At 44.8% G+C, this 11,311-nt stretch overlaps 1 long non-coding RNA gene across 1 annotated transcript; it reads left to right on the forward strand.

Moving 5' to 3' along the window:
- Positions 1–833: 833 nt before the first annotated feature.
- Positions 834–5,989, forward strand: LOC144121751 (uncharacterized). Its single transcript, XR_013312682.1, has 3 exons — positions 834–991; positions 5,503–5,591; positions 5,866–5,989. It is a non-coding gene; the product is annotated as an uncharacterized LOC144121751 (long non-coding RNA).
- Positions 5,990–11,311: the final 5,322 nt, after the last annotated feature.

The following is an 11,311-nucleotide window of genomic DNA, read 5'->3' on the forward strand; positions in this document are numbered from 1 at the left end:
GTAACTTTTTTTATTGATTAACAGATCAATCACTCCTTCACAAAATACACGCTTCACTATCGTGTTACGTAACGTTCGTTTCTTTTAATGATTTTTTGAATTTCTCTTGTCAGTATGGTGCTCTGCGCCCACTTAATCACTTCCATACGTTCAATTTTTCAGAAAATATTAGAATTGCCAGCATCACAAGTCAAAAACTCTGCCTCGAAAATGAACCACCACATCAAAGTAGCGCGTACTTCATGCCGGGTAATTAAGAGCTTTGGTTCGGCATAGATGACCACGGAGAACAGAGGATATAGGCGCGGCTGCACTGACAGAAGATAATTCTTTACTGACGCCGTGTGAGCACAAGCATATGTGAAACTGAATTAACGTGGCAATGTGCTCCTTAAATTATGCGTAAACCTAGAAACAGTGTCATGTATAGGCAATGAAGGCAGCAATGAGTAACAAAAAGAGCTCGGTGCCAAGAAACCCACTTTTATCTCGCATCTAAAACAGCCTCAACCTTTTGCATAGATAATCGGCGGAAGCGTACACTTTTAGCTGCCAGCGCTGGCAAGCGGAGGGAAGTTTCAGTGACGAAAGAAGCTAAGGGACGTCTGAAAGGTGGCGACACCTTGTAACGAGCAGCGCTACTAGTTGATAAGCCGATTGCAATAGCCACGAAACAATGGCCTTACGCCTTTCGCAGTCTGCGGCTTACGCACGCCGCCGCACTCTGTATACGTTGCCCTCAGCTTGCGATGCCATTGGCTGTTGTCCTTGCACGCGGTGCGATGCCGATGCTCACGGCACGCATCAAGGCCTGGACCAATCGGCTAGCTTTTGCACACAGCCCCACTCATGGCCGCGAAATGGCTATAAAAGATTCCGCGCGACTATTCAACACCGTTAAACAGTCTGCAGTTTTGCAAAATACGTGAAGAGAAGAAAGTGTGAGAAAATATTCATCGAAGCATCATGGAAAAGGCATGCAAGTGTGGAGGTAAGCTACCTGTTCTGCGCTCAATTTTTATTTCAATTTTCCTTGTATGCCTGGCCACTACAACCAAATTCACGCATCGTGCGATTTTTGATAGGTTATAATGGTGATGTTATCGTGCAAAGCATCTGTAAGCAAGGTTGCATTTTGCTCTCTAGCTTTAAAATTAGTGCCCGCTATAGCGCAGTCGAATTGGTTGTTTATTGTTCATCTCAATACTTTCGTGGTTTTAGAAGTTCAGCAACTATTCACGCGGTAAAAAAGGCAAGAAGCCAATTAGTAGCCACTGAGTAACGCTGCCAGCTTTCGTTATTAAGAAAATTCGGCGTTTATGCCAGCAGCCCAGGTGTACTTATACTGGCAAGCGTGTCGTTGTTTTTGCCAGTAAGAGCTCTGGACCTCAACTGGAGCAAGTATACGCCGATCAGCAGTGAACTGCAACGCAAGATGCAATCCTGAGCAGGACAGATGCCTCGATCGGGCCGTGTTGAATGATAAAACTCCGGCTGTCAAAGCTCGACCACTGTCTGTCGACATGCACGTTAGCCAACAAGCGCACGTAACAGGCATTGTGTAGCATTTTTTTCTTACACTAGAGTAGACTTGCAGCTGTATATGCTTACAGCGTCGGCTCACTGCTCCATCTGGGAGTATGATAACTTCCTGTGTGGTTGCCTCTGAAATGATGAACGGCAAAGCAAGTGCAGTCGATAAGTCCCAGGGCATTGTTCTGCCTTATAAAGGAAAAAAAAAACCTTAAACCACAGCGGCAGCCTATATCGCGCTCTCATGGCAACGCGGAAATTCTAGACCATTATCATCGTGCCGGCAGGTATCAGTGCGCGCACAATAAATCGAATTCTTCCAGAGGACAGGTGACGTGGCGACCTCGTTATCGGTGTGATATTCGAGACAGGTAACCGGGTTGCATCGCAGCTGGCATACTCGATGAGGTGACCAGGTCAACTCGCGCCTCATGAACAGGCTTGTAATTCGTAGGTTGTTAGTCTTGGTCTTCGCGCTTACACATTGTGTGTGCCTACCGCTTCTTGTTTAGCGGATTCATTATGGCCTGTTGAATCGTATCGCGTGTGGACTAGTTTATCCTTCGAGTGAGCGGTCCGGGCCAGCTGAGGGACACCGCTTGGCGCGCCATAGCACTTGCTCAAAAGAACGAAAGGAGAAGCTGCCTATATTCGGCCTCCCTTGCCCATTTGCTCTCCAGCGGGTTTCGTGAAAATTGCAGGTGCAGTCTGCTTCTGCACTTAACGCCATAAATATGTGGCCTTCGCGGTAAAACAAAAAACATATTCAAATACATGCGCTCTTAAATTGCAGCAGAGGTCTACTCAGGACGGAGCTATTGTTTTTTTTTTGCAGCTGTGCATTTCAGGCAGAAGTCTGTATTCCTACACTTTGCCAGAAACGCGGCGAAACAAGACCGCAACAAAGTATGGAGATGTCTTGCGCGACGTCCATGTCTCGTCCGAATCTTGCACTCCGGCGACGTTTACTTGATTAGATTGACCTTGCTCTGCGATGCACTTTGAGCAGTACATTGAGCTCCTGAGGTGTGAGGTATGACCCCTCACCCCACGACATGCACTGAACAACCGCTTATTTGCGCCTTATTAAAAACTGGGCTATTTCATTTGCTCGGCACCTCGTCTGTGCTTAAGGATATATCAACGCTTTAATTATCTGCATAGAAAGGGATTGTTTATGAAATAATTTATTCGGAGCACGCGATGAACAAGGGCACTGACCAGAAAGAAATAATGACTGCGAATGTAATTCGTCAAATGCTGCAGAAATAAAGCCTTAATTTTCCTTTGTAATTTAATATTGCTTCAAGTCATAAGTGGTAAATAAGTATTGCAGGCGCATATTCGCCAAATACACATATTAAAAAAGTGGTAACGGAGTTCCTTTCATGACAGAAAACACCTCGCACTCAAACTGAAAACTCCAAGATGGCGGCAGTTGCCAGATACTATTAGCTTCAGTTCTGAACACACCCACCGCAGGTAAATGATATCCGCTTCTGAGTCGCGGCGAAAACCACAGGGTATCCAGGGCAAACACACTTTTTGCTGCTTTGTTGCTCCATGTGACTGCCAGAGTACTGCGCGTGCAGCTTGTAGAAGTGAGCGGTGGAGCACGGTCACTTGTATTACAATGGCGCAGCGTTGCAGCTAGAGCTAGCTTTGTCTCCATTGCATTCGTGTTGTCTTCCTCGCAGACCCAATGCTAGCGACGGCTCCGTAAATTACCTCGGTTGTTTAGACGAGCTGCTTGCGAAGCAGATGTCTCGGAAATTTTCGAGCTCAGGAGCATGTCACTGAGCATGTGGGCAAGCTCGCACATCGTCTCTGTGCAGTGACTGAGGACTCCGAGTTAGCACGCCTCATGCGCTGTCTCTTATTCACGAACCTGTGATGTGGCTTGCTTGCGTCTATTGCAACGCTGGCTGCGAGACGCGTCGAGGTTGATAGGATACCTGGAACTGTCCTTATCGCGTTCGTTTACCGATAGTGCACGGGAAGGCACCAGACCTGGGACAAGCCGTCGTTGTTTTTCTGTTCGTTCCTGTAAAAATGAGGCTATTCAGAGGGCAAGGGGCGGGGTAGCAGCACGCGATAAGATAGGACGGCCGGAGCGAGCAGATACCAGGGAATCTCCTTTGTGAACTTACTGCATTGTGTCAGGATTGCCAGTGCAGGCGACGAGAATGCAGTGCTGTCCATGTGGAACGCCGTTTTTGGTTGCTGAGCTGCCAGTTTCGGCATCGTGCGTCAACTAGGGGCGGAATATCGTACTTTTTCAGAACCGAATCGAATACGAGTGGTGTAGCTGGAAACTAAATAGAATAAGAATCGAGTACTTTTTTACGTATATTCGAACAAGTAGTGAATATTCGTACAAAGCTATTAATAGTACGAAACAGTAACTTGAGGAATTCAAGCTTTAGATGTTAGAAGACGCAACACTGACCTGGATTATGTTGTATGCAAGACAAAGTCAGTATATCAGCTTCATGACCTTCATGTTGTTAGTATATGACAATTACCTTTTGCTATATTGACGACAACAGCGAACAAAACCACTGCCACGTCTCAGCTAATGAGGAGATGAAAGCGTATTAGCATTGCCCTCCTAGTTTGGACATCGAGGCAGGATTGTTTTGTCATACTGGTTGCGACGTGCCGCGTCTTCCAAACTGGGAGCCCTGCATGCGCATTGCTTGAGAGACACCGTCCCACGCACAGCAGTCACGACAGTATTATGTGCGGCTTCGGTGCACGCCCTGTTGTTCGGAAACGTCGTCGAAGAAAACTACAGCGTGCCTTATTCGAAATTCCTGCCAATCATTCGAACAATATTCGAGAACTCGAGAACATATTCCATTCGTTTCAAACAATTTTGAGTGCGGAGTATTTCATTTGTTCAGGGAATTGAATAGCAGAATATTCGATTAGAAACATTTCAGATATTTGTAGACCCCTAACGCCTCTAACATGGGAGTAATCACTCATTGACATCCACCCAAGAGTAGCCATACGGCTGTAAAGGAAAGCAAAAAATCCCTCGGACCAGGACGAAGTTTTCTTTAACGACGAAGTTTCTGTGGAAGCTGCATAGCTTTCATTTGTAGCCGTATGGCTGCGCTTGGGTGGATACTCATGAGCAGTTACTCCCTTAGTACAAATCTACTCCTCCTTGGAGATTTCCCCTAGAACATTTTCACCACCCCTAGCACCTTACATCGCGCTAGCATGAGGGTGCTTACGTTTCCCTCCGAAGACTTTTGGGCACGATACTAAACTCTAACTCCTTCGAAGAGTCGACTAGGTGTGTTTTCTGATGGTGCACAGTATCGCTGAACAAAGTGCTGTCAAGCGAGACCACCGTATTCGGTAAATTCTGCTCCTCAATGAACGATAAATGCTTCAATGGGCAGTGGAAACTCAAGAGTAGCACAAGTACTCGCATATAATATATCTATTTTATTATCTCAAACACTTTGCAGATATGTATTACGTTCCAGAATTCCCCTGTCGTCGCAAGCTCGAACAAGCGATTTTCAATGCTTGATCAGCGCACAAGAGCAGGTCACTGGAAAAGATAGATATCTCATTCGCCGAAGGCTGACACGAGAGTGCACGGGTGTTGTTATGCTGCTAAGAGCAGGTACAATGTCGTCATGAAACCCAGTAAAGAAACAGCTTCCCTGCTGCCTATCCACTCGGCAGTTCGAAATAAAATTTCGCCAACGTTCCATCTTCATCTAGAGTGCCTGCTGCCTATAATATCTTGTTTTCTCCCCTCGTTCACTAACTATAATCATTCATAGTTTTCCAGCAGGTCAAATGCAGCCAATGCTACGAATACCAATCGTGTCCAGTGCCTTCCTTTAAAGCTAGTTTTTTTTTATTTTAACTTTTTTATCTGACTGTTCAACGGGCCACGGAAGTGCGGAATATAATTATGAGTTTTTTTTCTTTTTTTCGCAGATCCCAAGTGTACGTGCACCACACAGTGCAAGTGCTCCACCAGCAGTTGCGGCTGCGACCGGTGCAAGAAGTAGGGTACGCAATGGCAGGTGCGTATACAGTATTTGCTTCTGACCTAAGCGCCTTCCCACAATTAGCAAGCCCGTATTCCTGAACGCATAACTGCGCAATGCCTGATACGTAATTGCACGCAATAGTTTCTTATCTATAACTAGTTTGTGTTCTTATATGCACCGATATACACTCTCGATACTTATGCACGCATATAATTATCGGCGTCGCCCGTATATCTGGATTATACCGAATATAATATGAGCTCGTGCCTCAATTCGTGGACAGTGCCTTCCTTTCTTTATGTTCCAGAGCGCAATGCTTGATCCATGGATGCTTCATGTTGGCTTCAAAGCCAGACGGCCACGGCAGAAGAAAAAAAAAAAGCCAAAGTCATCCTGTGTTATGAATGCCAATAAAAAATGAGAAAAAGTTATTTCGTGACTTCACTTCTGTTTGGCGCGGTGTAGTGAGTGATCACAGTGCCACTCTATTTGGGAATGTTGCTTACTGGAATGTTAAACTTCACAAATTTCAGCACTCACCGAACATACTCATGTAATAAGTGTCACGCTGACTGCTCCCAGTGTAAGTGCACAAAAATTGCGCAGCTCTGCAACATAATTAGCATAATACGGGGCTCTTTGCTACATGACACATTCAAAACAACGCGGCTATTATCTGTAATGAAGTTGTGCAGGTAAAGACGTGGAGAGGCGGAGTATATCAGATAAGTTCTTGAAAATGGATGGCTAGTCCACTTTATTTACCACATATTTTATATGCCATTTCCTGATAAGTCATAAGTAGGTATCGGTAATTATTCTTGCACAGAAAAGAATTTAAATGCACAAAAACGCTCGGTCACGAAAACTAAACTCCGACGCTTACACCTGCTTTGTTTTTACCAAATTTGGTTGGGAGAAACCAAAAATGTATAAGTGCAGATGCTCAAAATTTTACATTGCGAATATGTGATTGATGAAGGGTGTGTCTAGCTATTTCCAACATTTTCTAAATTTTTTGTTTCTCTCGAACTTTGCAAAATCTTTTCATGGAACTTTTCTTACCAATTAAAGATATTTCTCGCTAAAAAAATAAGCTTCAACCGGAAATGTTTAGCGCTTAATCCTACGCTTACTTATCTAGTGAGTAATAAAACATCCATCTAAATATTTTTCACGGATTAAGATATATTCTGCGGACCTCAATATTGCATAATATTGATGATTGAGTAGACACAGCTCCTCCAAAAAGACCCTTTTTATGCATTATGCAGCTTTTGCAAAATTTCATTCTAGGTGACAAAATATCATTCAAGGGCATGTCTGAAAATCTTTAGACGGCATTTTAATTACAGAATGGTGTGCTTAGGTATTTTTGGCGATTTCAATATTTTATTGTTTCTTTCTAAAATTGTACACACATGAGCACAAGTAGCTTTTCTGCTAACTTTGGAGGTTTTATCTTTAAGGACACACAAACTCAGATAGTCAGTGGCTTGCATTGTATTTTACATAGGCTTATATGCTGAATAACATCAAATTCATTTTCATATCGTTTACTGATAACGAAGTATATTTACGCAAAACTCCAGAAAGCACAGAAAGACAAAGCGATTGCATTACGATTAAAAACACATTTTGATTATTTTTTATTCTGTCCACGCCTTCATTATGGCATATATTTTCACAATCACTACAAAGATGTTGCATAATATGGCTGGCAGATATAGCCCGCCTAATGAGACCGTTCTGCAACGTTCCGCTACCCTTTCAGTTTGTAGTACGTCATAAACACAGCAACAACATTTACAACGGAGCCCAAAACCTACAACTCTGGCCTTGCTACTTCACTGCTTTTTTATTTGATTCTTCAGGGTGTTTGATGCCAAGTGTAGCAACGCCTTCTGTTCACCCAGCCCGACTATACCCAGCATATTTCGGGGAAAAAAATGGGAAATCCAAAGGACGACTGTATGCTCCATGAGGATGCATTTTTGTGATGCTGCGGTTAGCGTGATTTTTCACTGTTCCCCGTTTGCAGCCGCACAATAAATTGATGAAAACATGACCAACTTGAAATTTTTTTTTAGAGTACGAGCTTCTCTCATATTGAGCAGTACAAAGGCACAATGAAAGATACTCTTTCGCTCTCGTAATTGCATTGTAGCAGCCTGTTAATGCCGGTGCATGTAGACACTGAGCGGGTTGCTGGAAAGGAGAAATAAGACGTGCAGCAGCTCTTTGCATAGTAAAAGCAAAAAGCACAGACAAAATTTTGTTGCACATCATTGCACAAATGATAGCGTAGTTCTCCAATAAATGCGAGCTCTCACATATCCTCATGTGTGTATTCACAACGTTGTGACAATATTTGTGACGTCGCACGCGCTTTCTTTTCTTTCTTCAAAAGACAAGTGAGAACATAAACTACTAAGGTATCAGGGCAAACAGAGATATCAATATGCTTTGTGACCGGAGGAAGGGACGACAGAACGTGATGTTATCGCTTGTCCACTTCTGCGGTCACATTAACCAAGTGGGATACACAAGTGCACAAGTGCTGGTATTCGTATCAGGACACCCAGTAGGAGTCAGCAGGCAGTATGACCAAAGTGAGTGGGGCTCAGTCGAAGCGAGGCTGTTGATTCATTGGACAAAATTTCTCGCAGCCTATAAGTTCGGTCTTCCTATCCTTGAGTAAGGCCTTTGCTGTACCCAGTTATGGCGTCTGATTTTCCCGAGGTGACAATGCCGGAGTTGGCAGATGTTTTAGCCACCCGTCTCTCTGCTCCCGATTCCGGTGGCACCACTGCTTCTCAATAAAGTTAACTGCTCCCTGCGTTGTTCTTGGATCCCCAGCTCATGGAAACTTGCAAACGTTGTGCTGGTGATAAAAAGTGGGAGCCTTGGGCATCTTCCCGGCCACATTAGACATATTTCTTTACATCAGTCCTGGTCAGGACAATATTTTGATTTGGAGCTCAGAATTCACCTCGCTGGGCGGTCTAGAAACATTTAGGATTTGATAATTTTAAAAATGTCCACAAGTGGTCGGTCTCTCGTATATTAAACTGTCACATTCCCTACTATTTTATTTGCTGCATTCCAGAATTTGTCTATAATTCTTTTGTTTTTGAGACAGTCTGTCTTCCTGCAAGGACCAGCAGTCTGCAGGTGTTGATCAAGTTTCTGTATTGTCCTCGCCCCAATTCAGTGTTTCTTCTTCGATTTCTCTCAGTGATGATGGCATGGCTTTCTTTTCGTCGTCCGCGGACATCCTTTCGCCGTACCATTCTCTCCAATCGCATCTTTCCGATCTAGAGGTCCGAATAGTTTCCCTTTTCTTCTCACTGTCAGCAAGCGTTCGATTCTTGCTTCTCCTGCTGCCCATTCTGAGTCCATGCCTATACCATACCCCGCACAGCCGATCGCTGAGGTTTCTTTCCTGAAGTGTTTGGAAGTGTTTCTACGTTGCATCGTTGAAGTCGCGACCTCGTATATAGATCACATCGTGTGTAAAGGGGAACGCGCCTTCAGTTTAGCTACGTTATGTCAGCCGCAAAAGGTCCGGGATGCGACGAGACTAGCTTGTCATCATCTATAAACTTTCCGTCCTTCCCGTCTTTGAGTTAGGTTGCGTCTTTTGTTCAAGGTGGCCTGCTTACAAACTTCGCCCTTTTCTAGTTCTCGAGAAGCAGGCCTTCAGGTTATGCCTCGGATTGCCTAGTTTTGCAGTGGATAATCTTCTTTACTACGAGACTTGTATTCTTTCGTTAGAAATATGGCTTCAACAAGTCTTACGGTTCCTGCCTTCTTAAAATTATAAAATTCTATTTTTTTTTCTTGGGCGCAAACCGGTATTGCTTCACCTCCAAATTTACTTTTCCGGTTACAATGGCTTTACACCGAAACAACACGCTTCTTTCGCAGTTTTGGGTACAGACATACGCTGCCTCGCCCCTCCCAGTAATTCCTCATCACAATTTAACTCGTTTTTTGGCAATATAGTCGTGAAACATACAGAGTCACTTCCTATGCCTACCTTGACTTGCTTCTTACAGGACCCCTTAGAGCAATACCCATCGCACAGTGTTATTGCTACTGGTCGTGCCCAATGAGAGCAAAATCCTAGCTTGACTGGGTATCCTTTCTTCGGTTGTCTGATTACACCCCCATTTTCATCGCAGAATTTCTGGCCATGGTTCGCGCCATCTAAAAGTTGTGTACTAAGCACTGGAACGTCATGACTTTGTCTCATGCCCTTTCAGTGTGCACGACCCTGACATCTTCACGCCGAGCAGATTTCTGTGTTCTATTTTTTGGCCGTGTACCCTGTTATGTTCGTCAGGTCAGGCTTCTGTGGCGCCGCCATTGCGGAATGTACATGAATGAGACAGCGGACTTTTTCGCATCGTCTTCCTTGTGCGGGGCTGTTGCGCACCTATTTCCATGCTTTCGCTCGTGGAGAGGTGCCCGTTTTATGAAGTTGTTATTGGCGAAGTCTTATAATCTATCATTTCTTTCATCTGATGACTTCCGGCATTTAACGTTCAGGAGGAATTCGGGTCAATGCCTTTCTCGTCAATTCGAGGTGACTCCGACCAGTTTTTGACGCACGATTCCTTCTCGAAATTTCTACCTTCATAGAACCGGGTGTTCTCCCTCAGCCATGTGTTCTTGCTGCAATGAACCTGAAATATTGAATCATTTCCTCCTATTCTGTCGCCGATTCTCCTTCTTCAGGAAACTTTTACTTGCATGCAGTTCCTTTCTGAAATCTAAGGCTTTGTCTCACAATTCCAAATTTTGACACGGGTCAGTTCGCTCTGCTATGCTCAAGTTCTTTCCTTCATGGCGAATCTACCAGCGTGAAAGACAGAGACGTGAAAGCAAAGAAAACAAGCGCTAACTGGCAATTGAAATTTATTGAATTCTGCTTTCACGTCCCCGTGTTCTGCTGTGGTAAATTCGCCATGACACCATACCAACTCGCCCAAATTTTTATCCGTCTTCATTCCTTATTCCCTGTTAGGAACGCCAAACATGCTGTGCATGTTCTTTTTTTTCAATTCTCGTCTCATCCTTTTCTTCGCTATTGTAGTCTGAAGTTACCTTCGTATCTTTGTATTTTTTTAAGACATCGGTGCCCTTTTTTATTTTTTATTTCTTTATTCCCTGTCTAAATTCTTACTTTTGCGGCCATTTCTCCTCGCGGGTACATGCCAGTCTCAAGGGCACAACAGGATCGACGCCTTGAAAAATGGAAGACTTGCAAAGTAGGTTCTGTGGCTGACACAGTGGGAAGGCAGGACTGTGCCACAGCAGTGGAAAAGCACCACACGCAATTCCAATCCAGCGTGCTCAACGCGCGTAAGAAGCTCGGTTGAGAAACAATCGCCGGAAGTCATAAGAGATGTGTGTCGCCTGCCAGGCGCCTCAGAGCGAGGACGATGAATGAAAAAGAACCCCGTGAGCTGGGCAACGGAAACGCTTTCCCAGGCGCCACTGGAAGGGGGAGGGGGCGAGGGGAAGAGACGCGGCCTAGCGTGTTTACGTGGGGGCTATCGAGTGTCGTCAGGATGTGCGCACAGGAAACACGTGACACGGGGATGCCATGGGCTTCGCTTTGTCTCGGGTGCAGTCGTACCGCCGATCACCAATGCCTCGCTCGTCTGCAGCTGCCGGGTATTATCCAGTTTCAACAGACTACGGCTGCTGCCGTGCACGAACCCCGCCTTTACATCTGTGTTGTC

Source organism: Amblyomma americanum, chromosome 2 (genome assembly GCF_052857255.1).
Source record: "Amblyomma americanum isolate KBUSLIRL-KWMA chromosome 2, ASM5285725v1, whole genome shotgun sequence".
Lineage (NCBI taxonomy): Eukaryota > Metazoa > Arthropoda > Arachnida > Ixodida > Ixodidae > Amblyomma > Amblyomma americanum.